The sequence below is a fragment of the Salvelinus sp. IW2-2015 genome, unplaced genomic scaffold (assembly GCF_002910315.2).
Source record: "Salvelinus sp. IW2-2015 unplaced genomic scaffold, ASM291031v2 Un_scaffold3660, whole genome shotgun sequence".
Taxonomy (NCBI): domain Eukaryota; kingdom Metazoa; phylum Chordata; class Actinopteri; order Salmoniformes; family Salmonidae; genus Salvelinus; species Salvelinus sp. IW2-2015.
In genome coordinates, this window is record NW_019944937.1 from 15,461 (window position 1) to 31,258 (window position 15,798).

General features: G+C 42.3%; 1 pseudogene; it reads left to right on the forward strand.

Moving 5' to 3' along the window:
- The first annotated feature begins 4,518 nt into the window (after nucleotides 1–4,518).
- LOC112076281 (ferroportin-like) overlaps nucleotides 4,519–15,798 on the forward strand; it is a 13,538-nt pseudogene continuing 2,258 nt past the window's right edge.

Here is a 15,798-nt window from a genome sequence, read left to right on the forward strand (position 1 = left end):
TTTGGTTGCATGTTGATGCATGTTGCAATGTTGCATCACTTCAGGGTGAAGTAGCACAAGATACAGATAATAATAAATTATGTTTAATGTTTAATCCAGTCATTTTACATCCAATAAACGTGATCGATGCAAACTTTACACGTTTTTAGATGAACTGGGTAAAGAAACATCCTCTCCTTCCCATAGCTCCACTTCCCCATGGCTGAGTTGCAGCCCTATCCCGCTGGGTGTTTGCTGTGTGATGCTCTCCCCTGTGTCTCCATCCCTCTAGTGGCCCTCTACAGATTCACCCTCTTCCTGAAGAAACGTATCATGGACAGAGGCAATCATAACCCCCTTTTAGAATGACACTTAAGTTTGGAGACATGTAGAACAACGAAGAAGAACAATACTTTATCCATATCAGGCAGAAGTGTGTCTTCTGCTGTACNTACCTGTCTTTCTCCCGCTTTAGAAATACTATCAGGATGGTTCAAGATCATGCCATTTTGCTAACCTGACTGTGATGTTATACTGTTTCCATGGTAATGTACTGTTGATGCAGTGGACAAGTACAGTATCCAGCGCTCAGCTCCTAAAAGTGAGAATCTATTGTGAGAAATTAGTGATGCAAAAATCTGTTAACTTTCCAAAAATTGCCAGGTTTTCTATACATCCTGGATGGAAGACTTCTGGAATCAGGAGGGAATAAGCAGGAGATCCGTGAATCCTCCAACCAGGATTTCTGGAAAACCTGGTAATTTGGGGAAAATTACTGACATTTTGCGACCCTATGAGAAATATACGGTATAGGACCACTATGGTATTGGAACTGAACCTCTATATGAAAAAATTACGCCGACAGATATGGCACCCATGCTTCTAGCTGCTAGGCAACTTTGCAGTATTTTGTTTTATTTCCTAGATTATTAGACCAGAATATGTTTTGTGTTATTACATACAGTCGGAAAGAACATTATGATGTCGGAGCTGCGGTAACTCACCAGCATTACCAGTATTATGACCAGTAATACGACTTTCCCGAATCGGATCTTTGTTCATACCCCCAGGGCAATTGAACTGATTCCAGAGGCTGATCCAAAACACTGCCGGCGGAGAAGAGGTATTCGGAGTGGACTTCTAGTCCGACTCAGGAGGCGTGCACACCACCCACCGCTTCCGAGTATATTACTCGCTAATGTTCAGTCTCTGGATAATAAAGTCGATGAGCTCAGGGCGAGGATTTCCTTCCAGAGAGACATCAGGGATTGTAATATACTCTGTTTCACGGAAACATGGCTCTGTCGGGATATACTGTCTGAGTCCATACAGCCAGTTGGGTTCTCAGTTCAWCCCGCAGACAGGAATAGATATCTCTCCGGGAAGAAGAAGGGCGTGGGTGTATGTTTCATGATTAACTACCCTCGGTGTGATTGTGATAACATACAGGAACTCAAGTCCTTTTGTTCACCCGACCTCCCAAGATAATTATCTTTGATCATAGTCACAGCCGTGTATATTCCCCCTCAAGCCAATACCATGATGGCCCTCAAAAAACTTCACTGGACTTTATGCAAACTGGGAACCACATATCCTGAGGCCGCATTTATTGTAGCTGGGGATTTTCACAAAGCAAATTTGAGGAAAACGCTACCGAAGTTCTATCAACACATTGACTGTAGTACTCGTGCTGCTAAAACACTCGACCACTGCTACTCCGTTTTCCGGGATGCCTACAAGGCCCTCCCCTGTCCTCCCTTCGGAACATCAGATCACGAGTCCATTTTGCTCCTCTCTTCCTGTAGGCAGAAACTAAAACAGGTAATACCTGTGTTAAGGACTATCCAACGCTGGTCTGACCAATCGGAATCCACGATTCAAGATTGTTTTGATCACGAGGACTGAGATATGCTCCGTGTAGCCTCTGAGAATAACATTGATGAATACACTGATACGGTGACTGAGTTTATCAGGAAGTGTATAGGAGATGTTACTACTAAAACCTACCCTAACCAGAAACTGTGGATAGATGCCAGCATTCGCGCAAATCTGAAAGCGCGAACCACCGCATTTAACCATGGCAAGGTAACTGGGAATATGGCTGAATACAAACAGTGTAGTTATTCCCTCCGTAAGGCAATCAAACAGGCAAAAGCTTCAAGTTCCTCGGCGTACACGTCACTGACAAACTGAAATGGTCCACCCACAGTGTGAGGAGGCTGAAGAAATTGGGCTTGGCACATAAACCCTCACACACTTTTACAGATGAACAATTGAGAGCATCCTGTCGGGCTGTATCACCGCCTGGTACGACAACTGCAGCGCCCGCAACCGCAGGGCTCTCCAGAGGGTGACACGGTTTGCCCAACGCATCACCGGGGGCAAACTACCTGCCCTCCAGGACACCTACAGCACCCAATGTCACAGAGAGGCCAAAAAGATCATCAAGGACAACAACCACCCAAGCCACTGCCTGTTCACCCCGTTATCATCCAGAAGGCGAGGTCAGTACAGGTGCATCAAAGCTGGGACGGAGAGACTTACAAACAGCTTCTATCTCCAGGCCATCAGATTGTTAAATAGCCARCAGTAGCACGTTAGAGGCTGCTGCCCTGTATACATAGACCTGGAATCACTGCCACTTTAATAATGGAACAATGGTCACCTTAATAATGTTTATATATTTTGCATTACTCATATCATATGTACACTACCGTTCAAAAGTTTTGGGTCACTTAGAAATGTAACATTAAATTGATCAGAAATACAGTATAGACATTGTTATTGTTGTAAATGACTATTGTAGCTGGAAACGGCTGATTTTTTTATGGAATATCTTCATGGGCGTACAGAGGCCCATTATCAGCAACCATCACTCCTGTGTTCCAGGTTGTGTTAGCTAATCCAAGTTTATCATTTTAAAAGGCTAATTGATCATTAGAAAACCCTTTTGCATTTATGTTAGCACAGCTGAAAAATGTGGTCCTGATTAAAGAAGCAGACTATTTTAGACTATTTGAGCATCTGGAGCATCAGCATTTGTGGGTTCGATTACAGGCTCAAAATGGCCAGAAACAAAGAACTTTCTTCTGGAAGAAGAAATMAATCTTTTTGAAGAAATGAATTTGTTGAAAACTGTTCAAGTATCGTCTTTTTCTCTCTTTGAGTCAACTAATCACCACATTTTATGCACTGTAGTGCTAGCTAGCTGTAGCTTATGCTTGCAGTACTAGATTTATTCTCTGATCCTTTGATTGGGTGGACAACATGTCAGTTCATGCTTCAAGAGCAGTTTGGAGGATGTCCTCTGGAAGTTGTCATAATTACAGTGTAAGTCTATGGAAGGGGAGAGAACCAAGAGCCTCCTAGGTTTTGTATTGAAGTAAATGTACCCAGAGGAGGACGGAAGCTAGCTGTGCTCCGACTACACAATGGGGCTACCCTACAGAGTGCTGTTGAGGCTACTGTAGACCATTGCAAAACAGTGTGTTTTAATCAATTATTTGGTGACGTGAATATGGTCCTCCCCTTCGTCCTCTGAAGAGCCTCCACTGGGTATACTAAACTTGTGCTATTGATCCTACTTAAACTGTGTCAAGGGGTCATCTCTTGCACAACTCAATATGGGGGAATGTGAGTTTAGATTAAAGCCACAATCTGGAGTTTTACTGAGGAGGATGGTCCTCCCCTTCCTCCTCTGAGGAGCCTTCACTGCTATAGACATACCATTCAAGATCATTCAGACTCCAAAACAATCTACCCAATGTTCTCAGCTATTCTAATATCTGGTGGCCTAACTGGRCGTGGCCTAGCTGGTCTAGCGGTAATGCCGGTGTCAGAATAGGTTTCAAATCTGGCCTTTACTGCCCTTTGACTCAAACTCTCTCTAGCTTTCCCCACTGTCGTCCCCTCTCGCTCTCTCTGGTTAATAAAGTCAGAAAATACATACAAATATACATTTAAGAAAATAATAATAACATAGAATCAGTCATGGATAATCATGTATTTGTCTGTTTGTTTTATTAGGGTTTGTCACAACTTCCGCCGAAGTCGGCTCCTCTCCTTGTTTGGGCGGCGTTCGGCGGTCGACGTCACCGGCTTTCTTATTTCAGCTAATGAAACATGGGATCAAGACTTTTACATGTTGTGTTTATATTTTTGTTCCGTATAACTTACATACATAACTTACATACGGTGAAGAACTTTGTGTAATTTGTTATGGTTTCATGTTATCACTGGTCCAGTTTTATCAGAACTCAACTGGTCTCGTGTGTGTGTGTGTGCACGCATGCGCGTGTGCTTCTGTGTGTGGGTTTTTGTCTGTGTGTGCATGTGTCATACGAGTGACACAGTTATCCTTTCGTGGTGCGGGGGGGGGGGGGGGGGGGGAAGAGATATTGTCCCCTCATTGTCACGTGCTTTGGAATACTCTGGCTGCTTTTGTTGTCCCTCGTCTGCTTTTCTGGCACTTTCATCAATGGTGCATTTTTACACACTGATTCTATCAAGCCTTTCAGACTACTATAGCTTGAATCCAGGTCTCCGGGAAGAGGAGCATCTCCATGTAGGATACATGGCAAAAGACACCTCATCAAGGAGCACCAGCAAGGATTCACCCTAACATCAGAGCCAAGGTGATGTTGGGATTGTTTCAGAAATGTCTTGAGAAGTGTTCATATCTTTCTTTTTACACGGAGGACTGGAAATGTTGCTTGGTTTTGCTCTGCAGTTTAGTGCACATTGAAGCAGCACATGACGCTAGGCTAGAAAGGCTCAAATGTATTTGTTTTCAGGGATTTAAGTTTAAAATGTGTTTATGTGTGTTCTTGGCTTGATGGTTGTGAAATGTCTTCCTGAGGTACAGTATGTTATTGCCAGATTTGAGGTAAACAGAATGTGTACCCTGCTGCAGATGTTTTGACCTAATGACCTTTGGGAGCCATCTTATATGTAGGCCTCAGAATCTGAACTGCAAGTCATGTTCAATACACTGAAATACTATTTGAATTAATTTCAGACAGGCAAAGCACAAACAACTTGAGATCAACATTTGCGGTGTGATGTACTTTCTGGTTGACAATTTTTGTCTGAGATACGTTTATCTGAGATGGTTTCTGAGATATGAAAGGATAAGGTACAAGATGTGCAGACTGTTGGCACTAAGATAATAACATGATGGTTTATGAATCAGAATCCATCCTGTGTCTGTCACTGAACATTATCTGATCTTGTCAAATGCAACCAGATACTGACTTCAACAGATGAACATGTTAGACATGGTTGAGACTTAATAAGGTGCCATTTTACTTCATGTCAACAAACTATTCTTAAACCTGTCATTTAAATGTTGATGTGCTGTTAAAATGAATTTATCTTCAAAAGCAGGGGTGTCAAAGTCCTTCCATAGAGAGCCTAGAGTCTTCTGATTTTTGGTTTTCCTTTCAAGACCTACACAACCAGATGAGGCAGTTCCTTACTAATTAGTGACCTTAATTCCTCAGTCAAGTACAAAGGAGGAGTGAAAACCTGCAGACACTCAGCCCTCCATGGAATGAGTTTGACACGTGTTCTAAAGAATATTTTCAATGAGTTTCGGTTTTTTATTACTATGTTATGCCCTTAGACTCTGAAATGCAAGTATATACCTTTTAAACAGACTTTTGAGATGAACAGACCTTCTTATTATACTAGTTATATTGTAGTTCTATTGAGATGAACAGACCCATCATAATCTACTAGTTATATTGTAGTTCTATTGCCTTGAACAGACCCATTCTTAATTATACTAGTTATATTGTAGTTCTATTGAGATGAACAGACCCATTCTTAATTCTACTAGTTATATTGTAGTTCTATTGCCTTGAACAGACCCATTCTTAATTCTACTAGTTATATTGTAGTTCTTTTGAGTTGAACAGACCCATTTTAATTCTACTAGTTACAGTTGAAGTCGGAAGTTTACATACACTTAGGTTGGAGTCATTAAAAGTTGTTTTTCAACCACTCCACACATTTCTTGTTAACAAGCTATAGTTTTGCATGACACACGCAATTTTTCCAACAATTGGTTACATACAGATGATTTCACTTATAATTCACTGTATCACAATTCCAGTGGGTCAGAAGTTTACATACACTAAGTTGACTGTGTACCTGAGGCTGCATTTCGAAGCATACCTTCAAACCCAGTGCCTCTTTGCTGCATCATGGGAAATCAAAAGACATCAGCCAAGACCTCAGAAAAAATTGTAGACCTCCACAAGTCTGGTTCATCCTTGGGAGCAATTTCCAAATGCCTGAAGGTACCACGTCTCTCGTACAAACAATAGTACGCAATGATAAACACCATGGGACCACGCAGCCGTCATACGCTCAGGAAGAAGAGACGCGTTCTGTCTCCTAGAGATGAACGTACTTTGGTGCAAAAAGTGCAAATCAACAGCAAAGGACCTTGTGAAGATGCTGGAGAAACATAGACAAATATATCTATACCAAGTAAAACGAGTCCTAATCGACAATCCTGAAAGGCCAGCTCACAAGGAAGAAGCCACTGCTCCAAAACCACCATAAAAAAACCAGACAACGGTTGCAACTGCACATGGGGACAAAGTACTATACTTTTTGGAGAAATGTCTCTGGTCTGATGAAACAGAAATAGAACTGTTTTGGCCATAATGGTCATTGTTATGTTTGGAGGAGAAAGGGGGAGGCTTGCAAGCCGAAGAACACCATCCCAACCGTGAAGACGGGGGTGGCAGCATCATGTTGTGGGGGTGCTTTGCTGCAGGAGGGACTGCTGCACTTCACAAAATACATGGCATCATGAGGGAGGAAAATTATGTGGATATATTGAAGCAACTTCTCAAGACATCAGTCAGGAAGTTAAAGCTTGGTTGCAAATGGGTCTTCCAAATGGACAATGACCCCAAGCTTCCAAAGTTGTGGCAAAAGGACACAAAGTCAAGGTATTGGAGGGCCATCACAAAGTCCTGACCTCAATCATATAGAAAATGTGTGGTCAGAACTGAAAAAGCGTGTCGGAGCAAGGGACCTATAAACCTGACTCAGTTACACCAGCTCTGTCAGGAGGAATGGCCCAAAATTCACCCACCTTATTGTGGGAAGCTTGTGGAAGGCTACCCGAAACGTTTGACCCAAGTTAAACAATTTAAAGGCAATGCTACCAAATACAAATTGAGTGTACGTAAACTTCTGACCCACTGGGAATGTGATGAAAGAAATAAAAGCTGAAATAAATAATTCTCTCTACTATTTTTCTGACATTTCACATTCTTAAAATAAAGTGGTGATCCTAACTGACCTAAGACAGGGAATGTTTACTAGGATTACATGTCAGGAATTGTGAAAGACTGAGTTTAAAGTATTTGGCTAAGGTGTATGTTAACTTCTGACTTCAACTGTATATCTAGTTCAATTGAGTTGAGCAAGCCCATTCTTAATTCTACTAGTTCCATTGTTGACAAGCCCCTTCTGGATTCTTGTACAGTAGTTGTGTGACCTCTGACCCTTACCGGTGACCTGGTTTGGACTCTGTACAGGCGATGTCCCTGCGAGCAGACGCAGCCCAGTGTGGAGGGGTGGTGGTGGAGTTTGAGTCTGATGACATCAGGGAGGCTCGGGCCAGGAAGGCCAGGAGTAGATCAGGTCAGCTCGTCTATTGCGGGAGTGGAGAGAGAGAGATGACCAGGAGTTTACCCTGACCTCATGACCTGACAATACAACTACACAGCCATTACTTATTGATTAGTAACAACACTTTGTGATTGTCGTAAACAGGTTACATTTTATAGGTATTAGAGCAACCCAATATAAAGTGTTAGTATAAGAGAAACTTAATGTGAGTGTTAGGTGTTAGAGTAACTTAATGTAAAGTGTTAGGTGTACGAGCTACTTAATGTAAGGGTTATGTATAAGCGAAACTTAATGTAAAGTGTTATTATAAGCAAAACTTAATGTAAAGTGTTAGGTATAGCAAAACTTAATGTAAAGTGTTAGTATAAGAATACTTAATGTAAAGTGTTAGGTTAAGAGCTACTTAATGTAAAGTGTTAGGTATAAGATCTAGTAATGTAAAGTTTTAGGTGTACGACTACTTAATGTAAAGTGTTAGGTATAGCAAAACTTAATGTAAAGTGTTAGGTATAAGAGCTACTTAATGTAAAGTTTTAGGTGTACGAGCTACTTAATGTAAAGTGTTAGGTATAAGATCTACGTAATGTAAGTTTAGTGTACGATCTACTTATGTAAAGTGTTAGGTATAAGAGCAACTTAATGTAAAGTGTTTAGTTGTAAGAGCTGCTTAATGTAAGTTTAGGCATAAGCAACTTAACGTACATGTTACAGTAGGGTAAGATAACTTAATGTAAAGTGTTAGGTATAAGAGCTACTTAATGTAAAGTGTTAGGTATAAGAGCAACTTAATGTAAAGTGTTTAGTTGTAAGAGCTGCTTAATGTAAAGTGTTAGGCATAAGAGCTACTTAATGTAACGTGTTACAGTAGGTGTAAGATCACTTAATGTAAAGTGTTTAGTTGTAAGAGCTGCTTAATGTAAAGTGTTAGGCATAAGAGCTACTTAATGTAAAGTGTTAGGTATAAGAGCAACTTAATGCTTTTGTTTTCTGATCAGACAACATCCTGGTCCGAAATATGTTCAGACATACTCTGATGCCCAGTGCTTAATATTAGGTGGTTTTCCAGCTATAGATGCAGAGTGTGTCCTGTAGACTCATAATGATGTTATCTCTGGTTATTGTTCATGTTACTGTGTGTCTCTGTTGAACTTACTCACCAGGGTCAGCCCTCATCTACCTCAGGGGCCCTAAATTCCTGATCTACGTCAGTGGGGCACTGTCCATGTGGGTAAGAAGCCTTTTCATGTAAGAACAATGGGTAAGGGAGCTACAAAGCCATACCGGCTGGACACTATAAGGTTWATGTCATRAACCTGGTAGTGTCTTGCAAATCATTGAAAAATGGACATACTTTACATTTGTCTTTATGCCCTCTACCCCTAGAAAGAGTAAAAAGCTAAAAGCCAAAAGCTAAAAACCTTCTTCTCCGTCATGATGACTATTTGTCTTTCTAATAGGGTGACCGTATGTGGCACTTTGCCATTTCGGTGTTCCTGATCGAGCTGTATGGACGTAACCTGCTGCTGACCGCAATATTCGGCTTGGTGGTGGCGGGGTCAGTGCTGCTSCTAGGGGCGTTGATTGGGGACTGGGTTGACCGCAACCCCAGGAACAAAGGTTAGACCAACAATATCTTCTATTTACAGCTATAGGGACTGATCTAGTCCCAAATGGCACCCTAAAGGTACTAAAATCTAATAGGGAATAGGATGCTATTTGGGATGCACTCCTAATTTCCTGTCTCTCTGCCTCACATGGGCACTCTGCAGTTCAAACAGTAACGAAGTTGCACCCCACCACTATTTTGGTAAATTGCTGAGGGATTTGGCTGGATAAATGTAACCACTCACAAATTCATAGATAGAGCTATGGATGCAAGTACTGACCATCCATGAGACGAACATTATAGTTGTAATCATGTTTTGAAGCTATACAGAGTTAGTTTACAATTACAAKGTAAAACAAGCGTATATTTGGGGATCTAKTGGGGTACAACAGATMAACTAAGSTCATGAGTCATTTATAAGTTATARTATTTTAGAATCAATYGCTATATATSATTACTTTAAAAGTCCAAAAATGAATGTGCTATAGCAACTGCAGAATGCCCRTTTAAGACCAATGATACATTTATGGTTCTGTAGAAGTCTTTATGGTTCTCTGAAATGCATTGTCCCAGAATATTTTAGAGTCTTAGTTTCTTCTCCCTCCTTGGTTTTAGTGGCGCATGCATCGTTGTTGGTTCAGAACATTTCAGTGACGGTGTGTAGCATTGTGCTGATGTTGGTCTTCTTATATAAACAGTGGATTGAGAGCATTTGGGATGGCTGGTTAACTGTGAGTATATTTTTCATTTTCTCTCCCATACTGTCTAAACTCTCATGATGTGAACCAACAGTATGTTTTGGAATCAGATATGGATTCAAATAGCATTTGTATCCTTTCAAAGACTTTATCTGCACTTGATTGAGTTTGCCTGGTGCAATGGAACCAATGGAATAGTCCTAAAATGACAAACTTCACCCATCCAGTGCTCCAGGCGTGCTCAATCAAAAGCTCAATGTATTTGAAAGAAAATGAACACTATTTAAACCCAGGTCTGTTGAGAATCAGGCTAGATATATTATTGCAAACGGCTGTGACGGTTGCTGTTTCTCCTGCACTGTTCTGTGTCCATGTTGTTGCTGCTGCTGTTCTGAGCCTCCTGCTGCTCTGTGCTGTCATGCGTAGTAACGTGTTGCATCACAAAACTTACACAAGGTGGTTTGTTATACGGTGGTGATCGTCCTGGCAGATGTGGCTAACCTAGCAAGCACAGCGCTGACCATCGCCATCCAGAGGGACTGGATTGTGGTTATCACTGGATACAACCGGGGTCACCTCGCCGGTGAGACTGGCAGACCTGCCACACGCTATTACATCACGAGGGATTGTTGTTTCTGTTTCAGCTGCTGAACTGGCTGCTGGTTAAAGCACAAGGTTATCAGACACTCTATGTATTTAGTTTTTCTAGGATGTATCACATGCATTACAATAGAGTCAGAATAGTTTGATAATGTAGGCATTAGTAAAGCTGGTAACACAGATACCATATCACCACAACCAAACTAAACCCTGTACCTTTTGGTTTGATTCTGATCTGAAGGGATGAATGCTACCATGCGGCGCATCGATCAGGTGACCAACATCCTGGCACCGCTGGCGGTGGGACAGGTCATGACCCTGGCCTCCAACGTGATCGGCTGRGGCTTCATCCTGGGCTGGAACCTGGTGTCCCTCATAGTGGAGTTTATCTTCCTGTCCCGGGTCTACCGCATTGTCCCGGCGCTGTCCGTCAAACCACCCGCGCCCGAGGACGGCCAGYCCTCCCTGGAGAGACCAGCAGAGAGGACGGAGGGACTGGTGGAGAGGAGGGGGTCACAAGGTCAGTGTCCTGGTGTCCTGGTCACTGTGTGACTGCTTCAGTAGTTGTGTCGGTAAAGTAAAGTAAAGTGGATCTTACAACCTATTTCATCCAACTTTACAGTGAAGTATAGCTTTACTTTACAGTAAAATTGGATGAAATCGGTTGAAAGATAGGTGAGGTCAAGAAACCTTACTCTAATTCCACAACATGCACAGCACATACACTACCGTTCAAAAGTTTGGGGTCCTTGTTTTTGAAAGAAAAGCAAATTTTTCCCCCATTGAAATAACATCAAATTGATCAGAAATACAGTGTATACATTGTTATTGTTGTAAATGACTATTGTAGCTGGAAACGGCAGTTTTTTTATGGAATATCATAATGGGCATACAGAGGCCCATTATCAGCAACCATCAGTCCTGTGTTCCAATGGCACGTTGTGTTAGCTTATTCAAGTTTATAATTTTAAAAGGCTWATTGATCATTAGAAAACCCTTTTGCAATTATTTTAGCACAGCTGAAAACTGTTGTTCTGATTAAAGAAGCAATAAAACTGGCCTTCTTTAGACTAMTTGAGRATCTGGAGCATCAGCATTTGTGGGTTRGATTACAGGCTAGTATGGGGATGAGGTAGTTGGATTGGATATTTACAGATTGGCTATGTACAGGTGCAGTGATCTGTGAGCTGCTCTGACAGCTGGTGCTTAAAGTTAGTGAGGGAGATATGGGTCTCAAGCTTCAGTGATATTTGCAGTTCATTCCAGTCATTGGCAGCAGAGAACTGGAGGGAAATGCGGCCAAACGAGGAATTGGCTTTGGGGGTGACCAGTGAAATATACCTGCTGGAGCGCGTGCCATGGGTGGGTGCTGCTATGGTGACCTGTGAGCTGAGATAAGGTGGGGCTTTACCTAGCAAAGACTTATAGATGACCTGGAGCCAGTGGGTTTGGCGACGAACATGAAGCGAGGGCCAGCCAACGAGAGCATACAGGTCGCAGTGGTGGGTAGTATATGGGGATTTGGTGACAAAACGGATGGCACTGTGATAGACTGCATCCAATTTGCTGAGTAGAGTGTTGGAGGCTATTTTGTAAATGACATCGCCAAAGTCAAGGATTGGTAGGATAGTCAGTTTTACTAAGGTATGTTTGGCAGCATGAGTGAAGGAGGCTTTGTTGCGAAATAGGAAGCCGATTCTAGATTTAATTTTGGATTGGAGATGCTTAATGTGAGTCTGGAAGGAGAGTTTACAATCTAACCAGATACCTAGGTATTTGTAGTTGTACACATATTCTAAGTCAGAAAGGTCCAGAGTAGTGATGCTGGACGGGCGGGCAGGTGTGGGCAGCGATCGGTTGAAGAGCATGCATTTAGTTTGACTAGCATTTAAGAGCAGTTGGAGGCCACGGAAGGAGAGTTGTATGGCATTGAAGCTCGTCTGGAGGTCAGTTAATAACACAGTGTCCAAAGAAGGGCCAGAAGTATACAGAATGGTATCATCTGCATAGAGGTGAATCAGAGAATCACCAGAAGCAAGAGTCACATCATTGATGTATAGAGAGAAAAGAGTCAGCCCGAGGATTGAACCCTATGGCACCCCCATAGAGACTACCAGAGGTCCGGACAACAGGCCCTCCGATTTGACACACTGAACTCTGTCTGTGAAGTAGTTGGTGAACCAGGTGCGGCAGTCATTTGAGAAACCAAGGCTGTTGAGTCTAACGATAAGAATATGGTGATTGACAGAGTCGAAAGCCTTGGCTAGGTCGATGAATACAGCTGCACAGTATTGTCTCTTATCGATGGCAGATATGAAATTGTTTAGGACCTTGAGCGTGGCTGAGGTGCACCCATGACCAGCTCGGAAGCCAGATTGCATAGCGGAGAAGGTATGGTGGGATCCGAAATGGTGGGTGATCTGTTTGTGTCACTATAGGGGGTGCTGTTTCAACTTCGACATTTATCGTTCCCAAATTAAACTGCCTCGTACTCAATTCTTGCTCGTACAATATGCATATTATTATTACTATTGGATAGAAAACAATCTCTAGTTTCTAAAACCGTTTGAATTATGTCTGTGGGTGAAKCAGAACTCTTTCTGCAGCGAAATTCATGACAGGAACTGCGAAGGTCTGAAAACGAGGCTCTGTTCTCAGATCAGTTGGGCTCTGTGTGGTAAAAGGGTCCAGGCAAAATAGATATAGTGGCCAAAGAATTTGTCCGATGGGCCTCTTCAGCTAACAGTCCAGTTGAAAAAAACCCTCAGGTAAATTACGTCAGTAGTCCAGTCGTGATGGAATCGGCGGGGCTCCGTGTCGGCAGTCAAAGGGTTCCAGGGCAATTGGCAAAGGAGTGGTTGATGGACCTCTTCGGCTAGCCAGGAGATGGGCCTTGCAAAGGCTAGCTCTAGGCTAATTGGTTCTTGCTTCGGGACAGAGACATTAGCCAGGAGTGGCCACTCGGAATAGCAGTTAGCTAGCTGCGATGATCCAGGTGAAAAGGTTCAGAGTTTGCGGTAGGAATCTGGAGATATGGAGAAAAATATGTCCGATTTGCTCGGGTTTGAGTCGCGCTGTGCAGACTGGCAAGAGTTGTCTGGGCTAAAGGTTAGCTGATGACTGCTAGCAGTGGCTAGGTGACTAATAGCTAGTTAGCTGGCTAACTTCTGTTGGGGTTCCGGTTCAAAAGTAAAGAAATAGCAGATCCCACACATTGGGTGAGGTAGATTGCAGGAGAATATGTTGAAGTTGAGGTTAAGAAAAATATTTTAAAAATATATGCAAAGAAAAAAGATATAAAAGATATATACACGGGACACAACAAGACGAGGACCAAGACATCTGACTGCTACGCCATCTTGGAAACACTTTAGAACAGGATCTAATGATCATTTAGCCTTTTAAAATGATAACTTGGATTAGCTAACACAACGTGCCATTGGAACACAGGTCTGATGGTTGCTGATAATGGGCCTCTGTACGCCTATGTAGATATTCCATAGAAAATCAGCTGTTTCCAGCTACAATAGTCATTTACAACATTAACAATGTCTACACTGTATTTCTAATCAATTTTAATGGGAAAGAAATGTGCTTTTCTTTCAAAAACAAGGACATTTTTAAGTGACCCCGAACTTTTGAACGGTAGTGTAACGCTTGTTCATCTCTATGGAAACGTAGTATTACTTGAAAACACTGTTGCCTTAAGTTAGTTAAAACCTCTACCGCTTCTCTCTCTGGATCCGGGATCCTCCTCATCAAAAAAGCTGACTAGCATAGCCTAGCCTAACGCGACAGGGATATCATATAATATAATTTTCATGAAATCACAAGTCCAATACAGCAAATGAAAGATAAACATCTTGTGAATCCAGCCATCATTTCCGATTTTTTTAATGTTTTACAGCGAAAACACAATATGTATTCTATTAGCTAACCACAATAGCAAAAGACTCAACCGCATATTTTCACCATTTTTCTACCGCATAGGTAGCTATCACAAAACCGACCAAATAGAGATATAATTAGTCACTAACCAAGAAACAACTTCATCAGATGACAGTCTTATAACATGTTATCAATAAATGTATGTTTTGTTCGAAAATGTGCATATTTGAGGTATAAATCATAGTTTTACATTGCAGCTACCATCAAAAATATCACCAAAGCAGCCAGAATAATTACAGAGAGAACGTGAAATACCTAAATACTCATCATAAAACATTTATGAAAAATACATGGTGTACAGCAAATGAAAGATAAACATCTTGTGAATCCAGCCAATATTTCCGATTTTTTTTCTACTGTCCTCTCAGTAGAGCATTGTTAGTATCATGACTGATGCTTGTCCTCCCTCTCAGTAGAGCATTGTTAGTAGCATGACTGATGCTTGTCCTCTCAGTGAGCATTGTTAGTAGCATGATTGATGCTTGTCCTCACAGTAGATCATTGTTAGTAGCATGACTGATGCTTGTCCTCTCAGTAGAGCATTGTTAGTAGCATGATGATGCTTGTCCTCTCAGTAGAGCATTGTTAGTAGCATGACTGATGCTTGTCCTCTCAGTAGATCATTGTTAGTAGATGACTGATGCTTGTCCTCTCAGTAGATCATTGTTAGTAGCATGACTGATGCTTGTCCTCTCAGTAGATCATTGTTAGTAGCATGACTGATGCTGTCCTCTCAGTAGAGCATTGTTAGTAGCATGATTGTGCTTGTCCTCTCAGTAGAGCATTGTTAGTAGCATGATTGATGCTTGTCCTCTCAGTAGATCATTGTTAGTAGCATGACTGATGCTTGTCTCTCAGTAGAGCATTGTTAGTATCATGACTGATGCTTGTCCTCTCCCTCTCAGTAGAGCAAAGTGAGGTGGTGACATCAGCCCCGGCCTCAGTGATGATGACATGAGCTGAACCTCAAGGAGATCACCAACCTGCCTCTGTGTTTCGGACGCTTCCGCTGGCTGCTGAGCACCTGTAAGGATGGCTGGAGGGCCTACTACGCCAGGATGTCTTCCTGGCTGGGATGGGCCTGGCCTTCCTCTACACAACTGTCCTGGGCTTCGATTGCATCACCAGGGCTACGCCTACACCCAGGGCATCAGTGGCTCCCTGCTCAGTCTTCTGATGGGGGTCTCGGCTATACAGCCTCATGGGCACCGTCATGTTACCAAGCTGAGGAAGGCCTACGGTTTAGTCAACACAGGCATCATCTCCAGCTGTCTCCATCTTTGCTGTCTGCTGCTGTGTGTGTGTTCTGTGTTC